This window comes from Ovis canadensis, chromosome 6 (assembly GCF_042477335.2).
Source record: "Ovis canadensis isolate MfBH-ARS-UI-01 breed Bighorn chromosome 6, ARS-UI_OviCan_v2, whole genome shotgun sequence".
NCBI lineage: Eukaryota > Metazoa > Chordata > Mammalia > Artiodactyla > Bovidae > Ovis > Ovis canadensis.
The window spans coordinates 57,987,921-58,010,819 of NC_091250.1; positions in this window are offsets into that span (position 1 = coordinate 57,987,921).

Sequence of the window (22,899 nt, forward strand, 5' to 3'; positions counted from 1 at the left end):
CTTTAAACAAACTTGACGTGTAACAGTGTATGTTTGCCACATACATGCATGCACATATGCATGGACACACATATTCATATTCAACTGCTGAAAGGAATGCAGTTATCCTAGCTGATCACTTCAGTGTTAGAGCAGAAGAAACTGAGGTCCAAAATCAAGTGACTGGCCTCAGATCTCATAGGCAGTGGTAGAATTTAGTCCAATCTCTGACTTTCAAAAACTAAAATTAAAATAATTCAGCCTGTCATTCAGACTCATGGTAGCGGACAGAAAGAGTAATTATTAGTTTGATCCTGCAAAAAAATAATCATTCATGTATGAAATTACAATAGATTTGTTTTAGATTGCCAGATGTCTCATTTGATTTGTAAAAATTGGATTAAACCCACCTTTTCAGAGATATAGCACATGCATAAAAGCTAAGAATACAAGTAAAACCAGACTGTATAAATAACTACCTTTCAGTCTCAGCTCACACCAGTGAGCATTACAATTTAATAAATCAGGAAGAGACTCAACCAACCATCCATCAATTTAAATATCTACAGTTCAGAGAAACATTTAATAATGGAATGTGGACTGAAACAAAACACACAGATTGGCATCACTTTAATAATCTCATCAGAAAGTGGTTTTTATACACATATTTTTCTGTGCTCATGTTTTTATAGATTCAGTCAACACCACCTTCACAGAAATCATGCACGGAGATGCCATGGCAACCGCCACATTCTGTACAGACACACACCCGAAGTCAACATGCTTAAATAACTTAATTCATGCCCACTTAAGTCTATTAGATTTTGATTCCAGATACAAAAATAGCAACAATGATTTTTTTTCACCAACTAGAACCCCTGTTATCAGTGTTTCAGGTGATATAAACAACGTGATAGTGGAAAGTGCAAAAGCAAAACATGTATAATAGTCCAGCACAAATCTAAATACAACGACCATCAGCTGACTCTCTTAGCTTCTTCTTGGTAAGTGAATCTTATCTTAGTTCTGTGCTACTCAAATAAAGCCTTTAGTGGCAATAAAACAGAATTGGTAGAACATGGTGTTAGTACTTTTCTATCAAAAAGTAAATGACTGCTTCAAAATTTCCATCTTTTTTTTCCATTTAAAATAATACGTTTTTTTCAAAACCAATGCCAGATGATAAACATCTTGATTTGAGTAACTGATCAGGAGTCATGTTCCCAAGGTAACCTTAGTTTTCTTTCTTGAGCACCTGAGAGATATGGACATAAACTGTATGTCTAAAACAGTTTATGTCCATGTCTAAAACTGTATCCTGTAATGTCAGCCGTTTAAATAGTGGAAAACTCTAGACACTATAATAGGGACAAAAACCACTAAAAATTTTTTAAAAAGACGACACATGGTTTATGGCACTGTTTTGCCAAGTTACAATTTATTGAAACTGACCAGTTATGATAGAATTATCCCCGGTCTTTATTCAAAATGCTGATTCCCAAATTTCACTCCAGTACCACTGAATCAGAATTGAAGATGTTCTACGACTTACGAGGCTAGTGAACCTTTGGGTAAACACCCAAGGAGTGAGCCCAGAGGGGAAGTACCAGAGGACTCATCAACTTCTAGGAGCCAAGAGGAAGACACAGAGGAGGAGGTCTGGACGTCTGCCATGCTGACACGTGCTGCTAAGGCTTTGTTAAATGGCTCCGGATGGGGAAGAGGGATGTCCACAGAAATGCTCCTTGAAGACTAAAGATAATAATCATGGATTGTAAGCAGAGGCAGCAGATATAACGCAGCCACTCGGGAGGTACATTTGTGTTTCTACTTGCTGACTGCCTGACTGTGTGTCACCTGGAGCAAGTATCTTATCAACAGTAACCATACAGTGAAGGTAACATCAATAACTATAATCCATTTTTATAACTCATTACAGTTTGTAACACTTTATAATGTACATGGAAATGGGCATCAAACTGTCAAAGAGCAAAATCACAGAAAGTCAGGAGAGTTTTACGTTTATCTGTTGAAACTGACTATAACTTCCATGAGACCTTGAGGCCACTACCTCCTACAACAGTGCCTGACTCACATGAAGAGCTCAAGAAACTTTATTGAATGATTAATAAAGGAATGGACAGTATAGGAGATAACTAAAGAGGAAATAACTTGGAGGGAATAAGAAGAAGGTACTTTTTTTAGATAATATCTTATTTGTTTGTAAAAGCCAATCTCCTAAATAAAATGCCGCAGCATATGACAGCAGAGGAGATGCATGGGGGGATTTCTAGACAGCTCTAGGAGGGTTTGATAACCAATTTGTAAAATGCAAAGCCATAGGTACTGGTGTTGGTGTGTATACGTGGGGTTGTTCAATAAAAAATAGAAGGCAGTTGAGTTGTAAAATTCAGCTGCTGACCCTTTAATTCAACACTGGTATCTACAATATTACTGACTACTCCGTTTAAGGTCATTCTAAAGACTTATTTCCACTATTGTTGAAACTAAATTTGTTGACCACATTGGATAGGTTTTGACTGCAGTTCTCTCCCATCTTCCTGCTGCAGACATGCAGACACCCAAAAGGGCACACATCGCTTAATGGTTATCATTTCTGAATGTCATAAGAGCGCCATAAGATTAACTCATGTAGGTTTAAGTAAATATTTTCAGTTTATAAAAGAGGAAATTGGAAAGCAAACATACATAAAGTTCATGAAACTACTATAAACCAGAGTAAGAACTTAATCCTAGGCTTTCTGATTCAAATATCGCTTTTAAAAAAATACTGGATGATGGAATAAGGTTAGCTAGCTTAACATAGAATTATGTATTTTTTTCCAAATAAGTTCTTTTAAATGTCATGCTATAATTTTATGCCTGCAGTTTGGCACAGATTCACCATGAAAAGTCTAAATAAAGTTCCATGTTACAATTCTTTGTAAAGAAATGTGAAGTCACAGATGAACACAAACCACCATAAGTTAAGACTCTATACATTTTTGATGTTTAAAAAAGAAAGAGAGAAATATTGGAAGGTCCTATGCTGGACTTTTGTTTGTAAAGGAAAATTATGCTAATAACTCACAATTCATATTTTTATTGAAAAATCCAACCGAGAAGACCTTAACCAAGTGACCAAAGTTAACCTCCCAGGTAATGAGGCAAATTGATATCAGATGCCTCCTTACAGGCTGTCCTGAGAAGGATACAACATCTTCTGTGACATTCTGTCGGAAAATGCATAACCTGAATTTGGTCATGAAGAAAAATCAGCCAATGCACATTATAAAATAACTGGTATGTTCTTTCAAAGGAAAAAATGTTTATGACACTTTTAAAGATGGTGAATCAGCCTTTATGCAGCACCTTAGCCATAGATATAGACACCATTGCAATGAGATTTTGCAGGAGGTGGAGGAAGGTTGGGTTCAATTCTGAGTACATCATGGAATTTATACCCAGGGAGCAATTTGGAGGCCAGTGAATGGAAAACTGCTAGGAGGAAACTGACCTCACAGGATTCTTGCTCAAGATAAGCTAGGGTAATCAGACATCACCTGGAGAAAGGTGAGGGATGGGGAACCTGATCTGATATAGAAGATGGGTGATTCTTGCTAAGCTGACTTAGCAGTAGTGTTCTTGCTAAAACTTTTAATTTTATAAGGAAGTCCACAGACAGAACTGAGAGAAGACTCAGGAGCCTGACTAAAGTTGTTCAAGAAAAGAATCACTGTCAGTACTCTTTTGAAGGGTCAAGGCAATGAAAGAGAGGAAAAAAAAGACTTAGAAACTATTTCAGATTTTTAAAAGATTTAAGAACTGTTCCTGGTTAACGAGACATGACAACTTAATGTAACAAGAGATTGGATTGGCTCTTGGACTAGGAAACGAAGACATTAACGGGACAATTGGTGAAATTTGAATAGGGTCTCTAACACTAATACAATACTACCTTCTTACCTAATTTCTTGATTTTTATAAATATACTCTGTTATGTAAGATGGTAACATGGGGGAAGCTACATGAAAAGTATACAAAAATTCAGTATATTGATCCTGTAACATTTTAAGTCTGAAATTAGATCAAAAAGAGAAATTACAATTTTAATAGTTTGTTAAATGGTAGGTCTCAGTTAAGTGTTCTTACCAAAATCAGAAAAAAATTAATATAAAAAATAAGTAATCTTAGTGCTAAAAAGGCTCTTACTGATAAATCCATCAACTGTTAAAGCTGTGAGGAGGAGCATCACTTATCAAAGGTGGTATAGACCTTGAATCCAAGTCTCCAAACACTGGTGCTCACTCTTGGATACCACATCTGCTTCACCCACAGTTCTCTAAAAACCTGAAGCAATTTGCATAGCCAGCTCTTCACACTTCACATCTTCTTCAGAGTCAAGGGACGATGGTAATAACAGCATACGTCCACCATGCCCTAGATGAAAGAGAGAAAAACTTTGCACTGAAAAGCACATTAATACCACTTTAAGGAAGAATATCCTAAGACGTGGTTATGCATGGAGGTATCCAGATCACAATTATATTTTGAAGAATCCAGATCACGATTCAGAACAATCCCAAAACAATGAAACTTCACAGAGCAAACTGCAAAGTCATAGTCAATGAGGAGATTACAATGGCAGAATAATTAGTCATCACTGGCTGTGGCTTAAATCAGTGGCCTTTAGACATTTTTTGTTATTTCCATGAAAAAGATTGTGGAAAGACTGTGTAGGAAAAACTTGTGCATCTGTAATTTGACATCTAAAAGTGCACCATTACCTCATGCCTGTTAGAATGGCTACTATCAACAAAGCAAGAAATAAGAAGTGTTGATGAGGGTGTGGAGAAGTGGCAACCCTCCTGCACTCTGGTGGGACTGTAAACTGGTGCAGCCACTATGAAAAACAATGTGAGGAGTCCTCAGAAAATAGGAGTAGAATTACCATATGATCTAACTATCCTACTTTTGGGTATTTATCCAAAGAAGACAAAAAACACTAATTTGAAAAGATACACACGTCCCTATACTCATTCTAAAAGCCAAGATAAGGAAACAGCCTAAATGCCCATCAGTGAATGAATGGATAAAGAAGATATGGCGTATGCTATAGAAGAATACTATTCAGCCCTAAGAAAAGGTGAAGTCTTGCCATTATGACTGCAAGGATGGCCCTTGAGGGTATTAAGAGAAATAAGGTAGGTGAAGAAAGACAAATACCATGATTTAACTCATGAATGGAATTTTTAAAAATTTACGTAAATGAACAGGACTTCCCTGCTGGCTTAGTAGTAAATAATCTGCCTGCCAATGCAGGAGACATGGGTTCAATCCCTTTTCTGGGAAGATCCCACATGCTGTGGAGCAACTAAACCCATGTGCCACGATTACTGAGCCAGCACTCTAGAGCCCGTGCCTGGGAACAAGAGAGGTCACTGCAATGAGAAGCCCTCACATCACAGCTACAGAGAACAGACTGAGCAGCAACGGGGACCCAGCGCAGCCAGAGATAAAAATTTCTAAAACATAACTTGATACTTAAAAAATAAAAAAACAAATGAACGAAATAAAGAAAACCCCTTGTAGACACAGAAAACAGAGGAGTGATTACCAATGGGGAAGGAGTAAGTGGAGGGTAGGTTGGGTAGAGTCAAGTACGTGGTGATGGATGGAAACTAAGCTTGTGGTGGTGAGCACACTGCATTGTACACAGAAGTATAAACACACAGTGCTGTACACATGAAACTTGTATAACGTTATAAGCCAGTGTTACCCAAATAAATGAATACAATTTTCCTCTTTAGCTCATAACTAATTGCAAAAGGTATAATTTCTGGCAAATTGCAAATAATGACACTTTTTAATTTACACTATTAGATTACTCTGTAAAATGTAGCCACAGTAATCCAAACACAACAGCAAACTGAGAACCACTACCATTTAATTAATTAAAGCATACTCATCCAGTCTAAAATTTCACATCACCCTTTATTCCCTTTAAAGTACTTTCATTTCAATTCCCCACAGAATTGTATCCTGAAAAAGGACATTTTGTGCTTGAGAGCCTTTAATTTTCATGAATTACACTCAGTGCAATGAAAATATGTGTGTAAATTGAAAGTTAACTTATTTTTAAACATACAGTGACCAGAAGGCTTTAAGTATTAAAAAGTATTTCTGTATTGAGTTATGATTAACAATATCATAGGGCTCCATTTTTAAACATAAATAATTATTAGCACAATAAGTAAACTATTATCCTTGGTAATAACCTCTTAATTAAATGGATGGGGCCGGGGCTTTCCCGTATATAGTTCATAATCCAAGATGAATACTTCACATTACCATTACTATAAATATTATAATAAGAAGACAGGGTTCAGCCCTAATACCATTTCTAGTTTTTATTTTCTATAGATTTAAGCACGAGGAAACGCTATTCATCTAAACAAATGAATGGGAATGGAAGGAGTTTAATTTTATCAGGCATTCAATTCTCCAATTCTTTTCATGCATTGAACAGCTTCCAAAAATCTCACATATTGACCATATCAAAACTATTTTCAATGATTTATCAGATGACTAGTCAATTAGATACTTCTTGCAGTATTACTGAATTGAAAACATCTGTCTTGCAAGAGAAAATTTTACCTAGGCATTAAAGCCATTGCCTTTTCAACAAGGACAACAAGGACTGGACATGGAACAACAGACTGGTTTCAAATTAGGAAAGGAGTATGTTAAGGCTGCATATTGTCACTCTGCTTATTTAACTTATATGCAGAGTATATCACGAGAAATGCTGGGCTGGATGAAGCACAAGCTGGAATCAAGATTGCTGGGAGAAATATCAACAACCTCAGATATGCAGAATTCTCACCCTTATGGCAGAAAATGGAGAAGAACTAAAGAACTTCTTGATGAAAGTGAAAGAGGAGAGTGAAAAAGTTAGGTTAAAACTCAACATTCAGAAAACTAAGGTCATGGATCCCGTCCCATCACTTCATGGCAAATAAATGGGGAAACAATGGAAACAGTGAGAGACTTTATTTTCTTGGGCTCAAAATCACTGCAGATGGTGACTGCAGCCATGATATTAAAAGACCCTTGCTCCCTGAAAGAAAAGCTATGGCCCACCTAGACAGCATATTAAAAAGCACAGTTATTACTTTGCCCACAAAGGTCCCTATAATCAAAGCTATGTTTTTTTTCTAGTAGTCATGTGTGGATGTAAGAGTTAGACCATAAAGAAAGCTGAGCACCGAAGAATTGATGCTTTTGAACTGTGGTGTTGGAGAAGACTCTTGAGAGTTCCCTCGACTACAAGGAGATCCAATCAGTCAGTCCTAAAGGAAATCATTTTTGAATGTTCATTGGAAGGACTGATACTGAAGTTGATTTCCAATACTTTGGTCACCTGATGCAAAGAACCAACTCATTGGAAAAGACCCTGATGCTGGAAAAGATTGAAGGTGGGAGGAGAAGGGGACAACAGAGGATGAGATGGTTAGATGGCATCACTAATGCAATGGACATGAGTTTGAGTAGGCTCCAGGGATTGGTGATGGACAGAGAGGCCTGGTGTGCTGCAGTCTATGGGGTCACAAAAGTCAGACACGACTGAGCGACTGAACTGAACTTTTCAACAATCCACCAACTATCCCACCTGTCTCTTGGTTTTGGCTTAGAATAAGGTTTTCACTCTATATTTATGGAGACTATCTAGATGGATAAGAGCCAGGAATTTTTTATAAGGTGAGAGAAAGTATGAAAAGCAGCAGGATTCTTCAAAACTAGGCTCATTCTCTCCCAGGTAAATTTGTGGGAAAAAAATAGAAATAACATGTGATAAAAGGTATTCATTTCTTCAGATACCCCTCGGAGAATGCCATATATCCCAGGAATCTGCATGCCCCTGGATTATTCTAGATTACTGCAAACACAATCAGTTTTCACCAGGAAAATGAATAGAATTTAAGCCATGTGAAGGAAGATTTTGATAATGTTTCACTGTATTGAATACATCACCTCAAATTATTTGAATGTCTTCAAAGTAAAGCTCATCCTTTGAGTTATTCCATAAAAAGTAATTTCAAATGATTCATTCAGTTCAGTCACTCAGTTGTGTCTGACTCTTTGCAACCCCATGAACCACAGCATGCCAGGCCTCCCTGTCCATCACCAAATCTCAGGGTCCACCCAAACCCATGTCCATTGTGTCAGTGATGCCATCCAACCATCCCATCCTCTGTCGTCCCCTTCTCCTCCTGCCTTTAATCTTTCCCAGCATCAGAGTCTTTTCCAATAAGTCAGCTCTCCCCATCAGGTGGCCAAAGTATTGGAGTTTCAGCTTCAACATCAGTCCTTCCAATTACATTTGGAAAATGTTGCATTATATGTTCCCCTGAAAAGGACTATAATCCATATTTAGCATACCTGAAGTCCTGAAAAGTCCTGCAGTAAAGAATTCAGTTTACCTTTATTTAATTCAGATTTTTAAATATATATCTGTCTACGTATCTCTCTTTGGTTAACATCATTCTGAACACGCTTTTGGAATTGCTGAGTTATGATTCTGTCGAATGTAGAAGTTATATTTTTCCCAGTGAAATCCCATGGACAGATGCTTAATAAACATTTATTAACTTATTTACTGATCCATATGCAGAGGAAGTTAGGTTGACAGGAGAAGAAATTGATTAGCAGGAAGCATATCATAAAAGAAACTCTTAAACAAAACCCCTCCAACTCGTCAAAAAGAATCAAGTGTAACACGGTAAACAAGAACCAGAAACATCACCTGGCAGTCTTCTAGAGCTACTTCACCCTACTGTTTCCCCCTGTGGGGGGTGTGGGGAAGAGGGCCTGGTTCTGAGAGAGAAGCACGCCTGGTAAGAGCTCTCGATGTGCAGCCACAGCTTCAAGATCAGAGGATTAAGCCTCCTGCCAACAGTGACAGACACAGAATCCCTGTTGTCACAGGCATTCATTGGAAGACCCTTCACATGGGGCAAGGGAGTTCTTACTTTTTATCTTCATATAACCTCTGGTAGCTCAGCTGGTAAAGAATCCACCTGCAATGCAGGAGACCCCAGTTTGGTTCCTGGGTTGGGAAGTTCCCCTAGAGAATGGACAGGCTACCCACTCCAGTATTCTTGGGCTTTCCTGGTGGCTCAGATGGTTAAGAATCCTCCTGCAGTGTGGGAGCCCTGCATTCAATCCCTGGGTTGGGAAGATCCCCTGGAGGAGGGCATGGCAACCCACTCGGCAACCCACTCCAATATTCTTGCCTGGAGAATCTCCATGGAGAGAGGAACCTGGTGGGCTACAGTCCATGGGGTCACCTAGAGTTGGACACGACAAAATGACTAAGCCCTGCACAATGTGAATCCAAGGGTACTGGTGACCCTTCTTTGGCAGTCTCTCTACAACAGGGAGACAGCAAAGGTAACATACTTCAAAAATAACTACATGCATAATGGACACCAAAAAGACAACTGGATTCAGAGCCAAAGGTCTGGATTTTATCTCTGGCTTTTCCATTTACCAGCTGGGCAAACGTGAGTATTCTCTCAACGTTACTAAGCCACCATTCCTCCACCTATCAAAACTGTATCAAGCATGTCCATGGATTGTATGATCCCTCCTCCCCAGCTGTGGAAGGGAAAATCATCTCTTTAGAAAAGTACTTCAATACTTCCTTGCCTTAGATATAAGAAAATAACATCCCAGTAAATATTTGCTTTAAATGATTTGGTTGCCTAACTAGTTCTAACAGCTGCCTTTAGAACACTACTTCCAGGCAAAACAATAATAATGCTTCTGGGGAAAAAAATTGATCCCATAAGTATAAAAAGATAGGAAGGACCCCAACACATGACTATCTTACAGTAGAGAAACAGGGCCAATTTTTATAGTATTTGAGAGTCTATCATATCTTCAAAGAAGATGTACCACATATTTCAAAGTTCACCATCACAAGTTTTTGCAGCCAATAAGAAAGATTTTAGGGATTAAGAAAAATTTTTTTTAATTTAAATAGCAGCTTGGGCATATTTTCATTGCATATATCAAAAATCTTGCACAATTGGGAGAAAAGATTTTAGTAACAGCAATAATGGATAATTATATAATCAAAAGTAATAGAGAAAAGAATTCTTTTAGTGTTCAGGGGATAAAGAATAAGTTTAATTAATACAGTAAATATTCTTCTCCCCCACCTCTCTCGAGCAGGGGTGACGAGAGAGAGAGAAGACAGAACTAGGGCAATCTCTCTTGACGACAGGCCTATGATAGGTGACAAAGTGAAGTAAGCTATTTTACAGGGGGAATAAGTGTGATTTTCTGAGGTGGTTTTCACAATTATTTGATGGCTTTCTGTTGCTATGTTACTTATAAATTGTAAATGAAGGACACAACAATCGAGGGTTTCATTTCTCAATACCTGTTTGCATCGAGTCAAATGCTTTCTACATAACCTATTCCAAGGAAAATGTTCTCCCTCTGCCGTTTTTATTTATCACACTGTCTCAGGTCATTTCAAAGCGATATTCCAAGCCTCGATTAATGTTGTGCTCATATAACTTTAAAACCCCACTGTCAGATATTAAATAACCAAAATAGAATAATCAGTTATAAGATCCATGTTGTCCAGGACTTATTCTAATTCTTATTCACCTAAACTCTCTTATTGTACTTGGCATGGAAGAGAAAGGACTCAAAATTATACAACGGATTCTCAGTTGCACACAAGATGCTCTCTAAGGATTCATAAGTCCTCATTCAAAGGAACACACTGGAAGGAGTTTGCTTCTGCACTGTTTTTAAAGCGTCTCCAAAGCAAACAGATCTTCATAAAGAACAGAACTCAATGGACAAGGGACACTGTCACCAGGCCCAGCATATCATTATGTGCCGAATAAGAAGCTAATGCTATTTACACCAGGAGTACCAAGAACACAATGCCATAATGTTGCAGTTTTATGTTGAAGCATATTAAATGTTTTTAGAGGCCAGATGTGGTGAAACTTCAATAACGTCAAATACTTCAATCTAATAACTGAGAAAAGCAAGCTCTGTAAAAGGAAAGATATGCCAGTGCCTATATAGCATAACTTCTGGGAGAACAAGTGTTGATTCTATACTACTATCCTTTAAGAAATATTTTTATTTTTTCTATCTTTGGGACTAATCTACTTTCTGGATAACAGTTTAAAATGCAGGCTCTGGAGTGAGAGCACATTGACTGACAGTCCTGTGAAAACTATGCAATGTATGAGAAGAGTTCCTCGACTAAAGTGAAGATCTGTTGCCAGAAGACGGAAGAATAGATGCTGGGAATGCAAAGTAACCAATGAAAAGCTCTCCAATGGATGTAACTGGCTTAGTTCCCAAGTCAGCTATGTTTCCTAATGAAAATTTTTAAAATGCGCTTCCTGGTAATTCCCATTTAGAATCTTTCAGCTGTAATAAGAGAAACCTGACAGGTAGTGGCTTCAACAAATAGAAGTGTGTTTTTCTCACTGAACAAGAATTCTGGAGGTGTCAATCCAGGACTTCTGCAGTAACTATTTCCATCTTAGGGCAGTTGATCTCAAATTGTGGCCCAAGAGCTGCTGGCTGTTATGTTATTGGTAAGTGATAATGTTATAGACAGACATATGTTCCCCAGTGCTCATATATCAAAGCCCTAACCCATGGTATGACTGTATTTGGAGAAAGAGCCTTCGAAGAGGTAACTGAGGTGAAATGAGGTCATAAGAGGGGGCCCTAATCTAGTATGATTTTGTCTTTATAAAAAGATGAAGAAATATCAGGGACATAGAAAAAATCACAGTAAGCACACAGCGAGAAGATGGCCATCTGCAAGCTGAGGAGAGAGGCTTCAGAACAAACCCATCTGCCAACACCTTGATATTGGACTTCCAGCCTCCAGAACTGTGAAAAAATAAATTTCTGTTGTTTAAGCCACCGAGTCTGTGGTACTCTGTCATTGCCATCTAGCTAATGAATATAGATAAGCACAGAAAATCAGAGTAAACATTTAGAAATTTGGACAACAATTTGACAGAATTATTTTATTCCTTTTGAATATAATAAAATATTTGCATTTGTATTTTGTAAATCTTTTTCATTTCATTGTCTATTTATTTTACTGTATTTTAATCAGTCCACAACAGACTAGATTTTATTAAAAGGATCTTGGTCACAGTTTGAAAGGCATCATCTTAAGGAAGCCAGGTTCTTTATATATTTCTTTTGCTTTTTGTTATTGGAGAAGGAAATGTCAACCCACTCCAGTGTTCTTGCCTAGAGAATCCCAGGGACAGGGGAGTCTGGTGGGCTGCCGTCTATGGGGTTGCGCAGAGTCGGACAAGACTGAAGTGACTTAGCAGCAGCAGCAGCAGCAATCTCTTGGTCACAAGATAACTGCTGTACCTCTAAGCATCATATCCTCATTCCAAGCAGAAAAAAAGAAGAAAGATAAGGAATGAAAGGCAACAGGGGTACCTATTGAATCTGTACCTTTTAATCAAAACAGAAGAAACTTCCTAGAAAACATATGCTAGACTTCTGTTTACATCTATTAGCCAGAACCGTGACAACGGTCATCCTAACTGAAAGAGTGGTTAGGGAGAAGGGGGTTATAAATGGTACATAAGTAAGCTAATCAACAATGTAAGTTCTTGAGAGCTTAGTTAATATAAATCAACCTCCCAGACCTAGTCCATTACCTATATATGATGGATGGAAGGGAGGGAGGGAGGGAGGAAGATGGGTCACACTGACCTAAAGAAATTCCACCAAGTTAAGATTCAACTGGGAAGCTATGAACATAGCAACCTGACAGCTTTTCTCTTCAATTCGCTAAACCAGCACACACACACACAACCCTGAGATATATGTATATGCACACACACCACACACACATATATAATTCATATGTACATGTCAGCATACTCATGGGAGAGTTTTCAAATTAAATTGCCTCACTTAACATAGGTGACAGTTCTTAGCTGCACCTAAGAACCCGGAACATACCCTAAGAATAAAAAAATAAGGTAGCTGACTGACAGAACCAACTTCAAAGAACCATTTTATTCAAAACTCTTCATCTTAAATGAGATTCTTCAGTACCCAGGCATTGGTTCAGCACATTCTATCCTTAAAGCTTTTGGTCTCGTATCACATTCGAGTGAAGTGAGTGAAGTTGTTCAGTCATGTCTGACTGTTTGCGACCCCAGGGACTGTAACCTACGAGGCTCCTCTGTCCATGGGATTTTCCAAGCAAGAGTACTGGAGTGGGTCGCCATTTCCTTCTCCAGGGGATCTTCCCAACCCAGGGATCGAACCCAGGTCTCCGCATTGCAGGCAGATGCTTTATCATCTGAGCTACCAAGGAAGCCCCATTGCACATGGTTATTGGCTCTGATAGAGGAGAGAAGAGATACAGAAAATTTAAGAACTAAACTAAAACTTAGCATCCACAGACCCAGCACTTATATAGGTCTCCTAAATTACAAGCCTCACTGCCTTCTGACTTTCCATAATAGAACCAATCTCCGGAATACAAAATGGGGCCCATTGATGTCCCCCAAAAATTGTCCACTCCAATTCTACTGATTTGTCTTTGTTTCCTGCTCAGTACTAAGTAGTTACTTCCCATCAGGGTATTCAAATGCTAAACAATTTTCAGACTGGTTTTTCTTTGGCCCAAGTTGCACATTATGCTAAATATTATCCTCTTGTGTTTTCATTCTTTCATTCATTCCATATATAAGACATGGCCAAAACTAGACAGAAATGGAATTTTCTAGGAAGCCAACATTTACCTTAATGATTAACAAACACAATTGCAAAATGATCACAAAAAGGAAGTTCAGAGTGCTTTTTGTCCAGGCTGAGCGCTCTCTCTAATTCTCTCTTGTATTTCATCAGTTATTATGTTACCTCTCTCAGCCATGAAACATTATAATAAAAAAACACATGAGAATGGGAGCACCACCATTCATGAAAGCAATGCAGAGGAAGAGTGAGGCTACATTTATTTCAAATCTCTCTACCAGCTACTCTGAACCCTACAAGGCATTCCCTTGTATCCCTCCTCTAAGGAAAAGCTACCTTATTAAAGTGTCCAACACCAAAGTGGTGACTTCCTTGCTTTTGACTCATTTTTGAATGGACTCAATTACTATCTAGGTGCTGTAATACTCTCACACCTACAGCCTTTGTTTTGTCTCTTTTAGATGCTGATCTCACATCAAATATCCCCTCCATTATGCCAGTAATTGCTGTGATTATTAAACATAATTGAGATGTGCTCATCTGGTTTGCCCCTTCAGGTATCTCTACATGGAAAGGAAACAAAATACATCAGGACAGTACAGTAGGAAAATAATCCATGGACTGAGTCAGGGAAAATAAGACATGTATTAGATACTCCCATATAACAGAAAGAGCTTTGAGTAGCACGTATAAATCCCACCGGAACAACTTCCTCAGCTGTGGATTCATAGTTAAATCACTTTATCTATCTGGGCCTCAACTTTCTCACGTATTTACTGCTTAGGTGAACTTTATGACCTCTAAGGGGCTTCCTAGGTGGCGCTAGAGGTAAAGAACCTGTCTGCCAATGCAGGAGACACAAGAGACATGGTTTGATCCCTGGGTTGGGCAGATCCCCTGAAGGAGAGAATGGCAACCCACTCCAGTATTCTTGCCTGGAAAATTCTATGGACAGAGGAGCCTGATGGGCTACAATCCATGAGGTCACAAAGAGCCCGACACAACTGAAGTAAGTTAGCATGCACTCATGATCGCTAAGATCCTTTAAACTCTATGGTTTAGAGAAGAAGTTAGAAACTGGAAGCCCACTGATTCAATTCAGACATATTTCTGTGCTCTTGTTGTTGGCTCAAAATACTGTAAAATGATAGTCAACATTTAAAAATTGGGAGACATGTTAAGAATGTGGGTTTCTGGTTTCCCACAAAGAAAAATCAAAATATCCAATAACATTAAGCTTATATTTCTGATACTCAGCTCCTTCATATAGGACATACACTCTCCAGATCAGAGTTCCTACTGCTCCATATTACTTCATTTTATTTTTCCCCATCACTATTTGGTTTTAAAATTCCAACTGTCAGACTCTTTATTTTCAATTCCTTCTGGATGAAAAAAAAATCACATCTCCAAGTATTAACCTAATTTTACTTTATTTCCATCTTAATACTTAACAGTACCAGATTCACATTTTTTTGTTCATATTTTTGCTGTGTGTACCCCTACTAGAGGACCTCCCTGGTGACTCAGTGGTAAAGAATCCAACTGCAATGTAGTAGATGGCAAATTTGATCCCTGGGTTAGGAAGGTCCCCTGTAGAAGGAAATGGCAACCCACTCCAGTATTCTTGCCTGGGAAATCCCATGGACAGAGGAGCCTGGTGGGCTACAATCCATGGGGTTACAAAGAGTCAGATACCACTTAGTGATTAAACAAAAATAACCCCTACTAGAACAAAAGCTTTTAGAAGGATGAGACTTTGTCTTGTTCATCAGAGCATTTGCAACACGTAAAATGATGTCTGGTATGTGGGAGGTATCAAATAACTGTCTATTCACTGATGTGTTGTTTACACCAAATTCCTGTCCTTTTGGAAACTTATAATCTTCTGCTTGCCAAGTAAAGGGCTTTCAGGAACCACTTTATTATGGGAAAGTTCAAAATACAATCCATCACTATGAATATAGTTTAAAGGCAAATGGTACCACCCTTCTCATAATTATGAAAGAGACTCATGATCTTTGGAGAATAATTTGAAAATACAGAAATAAAAATCACTCATAATCTCATTTAACTGAGATATTTATTTCAAAATTTTGATGACTTTTCAAAGTCATCAAAAAAAATCCTGGTATTTTTTTAAGGAATTATGTGTTTATACTATATGTTTATACTTTTCTTTTTTAACATATTCTTGAAGAGAACCAGCCCTTTTCTTTCCCACAGTAACTCATACAATAAAAATGAAGGAAAGTGAAAGTTGGTCAGTCATGTCTGACTCTTTGCAACCCCATGGACTATACAGTCCATGGACTTCTCCAGGCCAGAATACTGGAGTGGGTAGACTTTTCCTTCTCCAGAGGATCTTCCCAACCCAGGGATCGAACCCAGGCCTCCCGCACTGCAGGTGGATTCTTTATCAGCTGAGCCACCAGGGAAGCCCACACAATAAAAAACTCCCCAATTCTCCATCTTCTCAGAAAAGCACTGGAGGAAGTAACTATGCACACAGTCCATGGCGAGGGAGTCATTTGGTTGCTGACATAATGAGAGCCTGACAGTCATCCTTCCATTTTTCTCCATGAGGGAGGATTCATGTCCTTAAAGGCTGTTATGGAGAAATGAGCCCTCACCCTGGGACTCTCAGACTCAACAGAGCCCTAGGAAGGATGGCCTAATGCCGTGGTCTAAGCAAGAAACTCCCCTCTCTACTCATCACCCTCATTGAGTCTCAAAATCAAGAATCTTGGGATGTTAGAGGTCCCAATTCCAACTGACCTCTCCAATTTCACTTTATCAGCAAACAAAACTGCTGCACTTTCCATCTCACCTTGCTACTGTAGGCATTTCTCTATAGGGTCAGAACATGGAAGAAAGGGTGGTGAGTGTTTGCACTCACTGAAAATCTTATCAATGCTAAATACTCAGTTCTGTAACCTGATTTTCCTGTTGAAACTCATTTTTCATGTTTTTTGGCTGCAGCTACCACATTTGATATATTTCTCTTAATGACAGGTTGCTCCCTCCCACCTTTAGCAGTAGCTGCTGGACTCCTGCTTTCTGAGAAATGCTAACCTCTCAATACCTCTGTAGCTACAGTAACACTGGGGAGAAAGAAGATGTGTTCTTCTTCCTTTCTCTCTCATCCCACCCATACAGTCAAACTGATTTTTATCCATTTAAAGACTAACAGTCTCTCATGAATTATGTTTGAACACAACTCCAGGGGTCATGTAGTCATTCTTAGTATTTTTATTCCATGCTTTTTATTTAATCTCCCTTCAATTATAATCTTACTACGGTTACATTTATTTTTACTTCTGTTCAAGGATTAGTTAGCAATTTAGACCTGAAGCACAAACATTACTGATTTATTGATATTATTGATTCAGCTCTTCTTCCCACACCAAGTGGCTTAAATTGAAATAACCTGAGGATGAGAAACAAAACTTAATCTTGCATGGTTTCAGAGAACCTCATAAAACCCAGTGGGTGGCTTCTTCCTGGCCATAATGGGAGACAAATGGTTAGAACAAAATCAGAGAGAAAAACAGATTTTACCAGATCTAGGTTACATTTTCTTGGTTTGCTACCATAGCACCCTGTATTTTCCTAATGAAACCTTGCATTGCACTTTATCTCTTGTTGATTGCCTCTTCCTTATTGGCCTATGAATTTTGTGAAGGCAGAGAATTCATACATTTTAGTTTAAGTCTCAATTCCAAGTGCTATAGTGACTGTGGTTTAAAAATGCTTTAAAAATATCTAATGAGTGAATAAATGAATACTTGGAAATAAAATAGTAGGAAACATGGAATTGACCAGAGAAAACACATTAATCAAGCCCCAAAACCATACACAACAAGACTGGAAGGAATGGAGTGATATATTCTCTAAGCCCCATTCTCTTATGAGTAGAGCTAAGAAAAGTAACTCTAGGCTACAGCAGATGCTACTTGCAAGTAGGTATAGAAAGGAAAGTCAAAACCCATTAATTTTTTTTTTTTCAGATATCAGCTCTATTTTTTTTAATTTTTATTTTTACTTTATTTTACTTTACAATACTCTATTGTTTTTTTTTTAAAAAGAAATGTATTAAAATGAATAAACACATCCAACAGTGTTTTGGCAAAACTAAGAAAACCTAATAAATAATAAATCAATAATCTAATAATACGCAGAAACTAGGGGACTGCCAAACCATGGACACAGGGATTTTTAAAAATTGCCAAGCATATAAATTATGTCTTGTGCTAATGAAGTTAACTATGCAATGAAATAATGACTGTTTGCAGAGGGACCAGTGGGTGGTTAAAGTTAATAAAGACTCATAAGGTGGGAAATGTTAATAGCTTAATAACTATGGAATACATTCTGAAAGGTTTTTGGAGATTTTCTTTCAAAACATATGTAAATTCATATGATGGGTTTTTTCAAAGAGGTAAAAAACAATATATCAATGCTTTATAAGTTACTACAGAGCATGAATGCAGCTGGAAAGATTCTATATTGATTTCTGTAAAGATAGTACAATGCTAATATGAAAACCTAGCAAATAGAGATCAATAACCCTTACCAATTTTTAATGACAAAATTATAAATGAAATACTAACAGTTGAAAACCTGTAATAATATGTACTCAAGACGACTTCATCTAAGTAATATGAATGTCACTAGATGCCAAAAAGTTATTTTTAAAAATTCATCATGCAGCTATAATTTTTTTTAAAAAAGCCTCTTTGTCAATAATTTTCAAAAGCTTATTTTCTAATATGATGAAAAAAACACCTATCCCAAATGGCACTTTTTTCATCATAGTTTAGTGCCGAATCACTTTTCAGTGCTGAACCACTAAAGAAATTTTCATTAGAGGAGGAATAACAAATATGTGACAAATAGATTCAAGGGATTAGATTTGATAGACAGAACGACTGATGAACTACGGACAGAGGTTCATGACATTGTACAGGAGGCAGGGAACAAGACCATCCCCAAGGAAAAGAAGTGCGAAAAGGCAAAATGGTTGTCTGAGGAGGCCTTACAGATAGCTGTGAAAAGAAGAGGAGTGAAAAGCAAAGGAGAAAAGGAAAGGTATACCCATTTGAATGCAGTTACAAAGAAGAGCAAGGAGAGATAAGAAAGCCTTCCTCAGTGACCAGTGAAGAGAAGTAGAGGAAAACAAGAGAATGGGAAAGTCTAGAGGTCTCTTCAAGAAAATAGAGATACCAAGGGAACATTTCATGCAAAGATGGGCACAATAAAGGTCAGAAATGATATGGACCTAACAGAAGCAGAAGATAGTAAGAAGAGGTGGCAAGAATACACAGAAGAAAAATACAAAATAGATCTTCATGACCCAGACAATCACGATGGTGTGATCACCAGCCTAGAGCCAGACATCCTGGAACGTGAAATCAAGTGGGCCTTAGGAAACGTCACTATGAACAAAGCTAGTGGACATGATGGAATTCCAGGGGAGCTATTTCAAATCCTAAAAGGTGATGCTGAAAAGTGCTGCACTCAATATGCCAGCAAATTTGGAAAACTCAGCAGTGGCCACAGGACTGGAAAAGGTCAGTTTTCATTCCAATCCCAAAGAAAGGCAAGGCCAAAGAATGCTCAAGCTACTGCACAATTGCACTCATCTCACATGCTAGTAAAATAATGCTCAGAATTCTCCAAGCCAGGCTTCAGCAATATGTGAACCATGAACTTCCAGATCCAACTGGATTTAGAAAAGGCAGAAGAACCAGAGATCAAACTGCCAACATCTGTTGGATCATCAAAAGATCAAGAAAGGTCCAGAAAAACATCTACTTCTGCTTTACTGACCATGCCAAAGGTTTTGACTGTGTGGATCACAACAAACTCTGGAAAATTCTTAAGAGATGGGAATACCAGACCACCCGACCTGCCTCTTGAGAAAACTGTGTGCAGGTCAGGAAGCAACAGTTAGAACTGGACGTGGAACAACAAACTGGTTCCAAATAGGAAAAGGAGTATGTCAAGGCTGTATACTGTCACCCTGCTTATTTAACTTATATGCAGAGTACATCATGCAAAATGCTTTGCTGTATGAAGCACAAGCTGGAATCAAGACTGCCAGGAGAAATATCAATGACCTCAGAAATGCAGATGACACCACCCTTATGGCAAAAAGTAAAGGAGAACTAAAGAGCCACTTGATGAAAGTGAAAGAGGAGAGTGAAAAAGTCGGCATAAATCTCAACATACAGAAAACTGAGACCATGGCATCTGGCCCCATCACTTCATAGCAAATAGATGGGGAAATAGTGGAAACAGTGGCAGACTTTATTTTGCGGTGGGGGGTAGGTTTCCAAAATCACCACAGATGGTGACTGCAGCCATGAAATCAAAAGACGCTTATTCCTTGGAAGGAAAGTTATGACCAACCTAGATAAGCATATTAAAAAGCAGAGTCATTTCTTTGCCATCAATGGTCCATCTAGTTAAGGCTATGGTTTTTCCAGTCGTCATGTATGGATGTGAGAGTTGGACTGTGAAGAAAGCTGAGCACCAAAGAATTTATGCTTTTGAACTGTGATGTTGGAGAAGACTCTTGAGAGTCCCTTGGACTGCAAGGAGATCCAACCAGTCAATCATAACAGAAATTGGTCCTGAATATTCATTGGAAGGACTGATGTTGAAGCTGAAACTCCAATACTTGTGGTCACCTGATGCAAAGAACTGATTCATTCAAAAAGACCCTGATGCTGGGAAAAATTGAAGGCAAGAGGAGAAGGGGACGACAGAGGATGAGATGGTTGGATGGCATCACTGACTCAATGGACATGAGTTTGAGTAAACTCTGGGAGTTGGCGATGGACAGGGAGGCCTAGTGTGCTTCAGTCCATGGGGTTGCAAAGAGCCGGATACAACTTAGCGACTGAACTGAACCATACAAATATATATGAGCAAATAGTGAGCATTTATTATTATAATTAATATTATTTAGTATAATTCCAGGAGTCTAAACACTACATAAAGATGTCACATTTTTAAATGAGTTCTATAGTTGAAAGGAGGAAATAAAATTATTATTTTCAGATAATATCAGGTGTCTATTTCAAAAATCTAAGATAATCAACTTAATAGAAATATATCACTAAAAATAAAGGCAAATGACGTGAACAGACCAAAATGAATATAAAAAATTTGATGGTCTACTCCCACCAAAATGACTAAAAGTAAAGACTGAGCACACCAAGTATTAAAAAGAATGTGGAGCAACTCAAATTATTAGGAAATGGTTGTAGGAATGAAAATGACACAAGCCCTTTGGAAACAATTTGGCAGATTCCTAAAAATGAGATTTACATTGCCAGACAATTCATATATTCCATTCCTAGGTATTTAGCCAAGAAGTCATGAAAACATATGTTCATACAAAGACTTGTACATGAATGTTCATAGCACACTATTCATAACAGTCAAAAATTAGAAACAAAAATCCATCAATAAGTGAAGGAAAAAATAATCTGATATACAATGGAATATTATTTAACCATAAAAAGAACTGAACTATTGACACACACAGCAGCATGGTTGAATCTCAAAATCCTTATGCCAAGGGAAAGGAGCCAGAGAAGAGACTGGATCCTGAACAATTCTATTCATGTAAAAACTTAGAACTCCACATGAAAGTAGAGTGCAATAAAGCACATGACTGGTTTTCCAGGCAGGGAGTGAAGAACTGTGTAGGCTGCAAAGGGGCAGGAGAAATTTGGGTTGGGAGGCAGTGATGCAAATGTTTGGTACTGTGTTTTGGTAGTAGTTTCATTTGTATATACATCAGTCAGAACTCATCAAATTGTGCACTTTAAATAGATATGGGTTCTTACATACATATTATACCTCAACACAGTTACAATTTAAAAAATCAACAGAATCTTCTGGACAAGGAAATCCAAACGTCAGGAGACACTTGGTAGTACATCACCAAATTAAATTGTTAAATTTTTTTAACTCCCCTCCTCTAAATGTTCTACTAGCTTTTAGTTGCAATGGCACCCCACTCCAGTACTCTTGCCTGGAAAATCCCATAGACGGAGGAGCCCGGTGGGCTGCCATCTATGGGGTCGCACAGTCTGACACAACTGAAGCGACTTAGCAGCAGCAGCAGCATACTATAGGTTTCATTGCAATAACTGATAAAATGTAAATATGTGAAGATATAAACATTTATGCAATGGAATTATTAATGATCTTATTAATTTATCCTCCATTTCTCCCTCATTGATTGGGCATGGGAGAGAAAAAGGGAAAAGAGATTGAGATTAACTTTACTTAGATGAAGATGCCTAACTACACATTTTATTTCCTTAACTCTCTTTTAACCAGGGGTAAGACTCCTGAGAGTCCCTTGGACTGCAAGGAGATCCAACCAGTCCATTCTGAAGGAGATCAGCCCTGGGATTTCTTTGGAAGGAATGATGCTAAAGCTGAAACTCCAGTACTTTGGCCACCTCATGCGAAGAGTTGACTCATTGGAAAAAGACTCTGATGCTGGGAGGGATTGGAGGCAGGAGGAGAAGGGGACGACAGAGGATGAGATGGCTGGATGGCATCACGGACTCGATGGACGTGAGTCTGAGTGAACTCCGGAAGTTGATGATGCACAGGGAGGGCTGGCGTGCTGTATTCATGGGGTCACAAAGAGTCGGACACAACTGAGCGACTGCACTGAACTGAACTGAACCACATACCATTGTTTGGGAATAGAGAAAGGAAGTCTTACAGATGGGGCTCCTAGGAATACTATTGTTTTGGTGATAAAAGGAGACATTCAGTTGACGCATTTTTCCCTTCCTCCCCTCCCTTTCCTCCTAGCAAGAGAGCGTGAATGATGGCTTGGAGGTGCAGCAGCCATCTTGTGACAGAGAGAAGACCTTAAAATACTAAAGTAGGAAAGCAAAAAGAGAAAAAGAACCTGAGCCAGTTCTGGAGTACAAAGACTGTTTCCCTTGCTACATGAGAAAAATCCATCTCTTATAAATTTCATGCAGCTAGCTATACAAATTCTACTAACTCCAGCATTTGTTGAGCTGGAAGGAGAAATAAGACTTTTATTACCAAACCAATCACATGTTGTTAATGTTGAAATGGGAT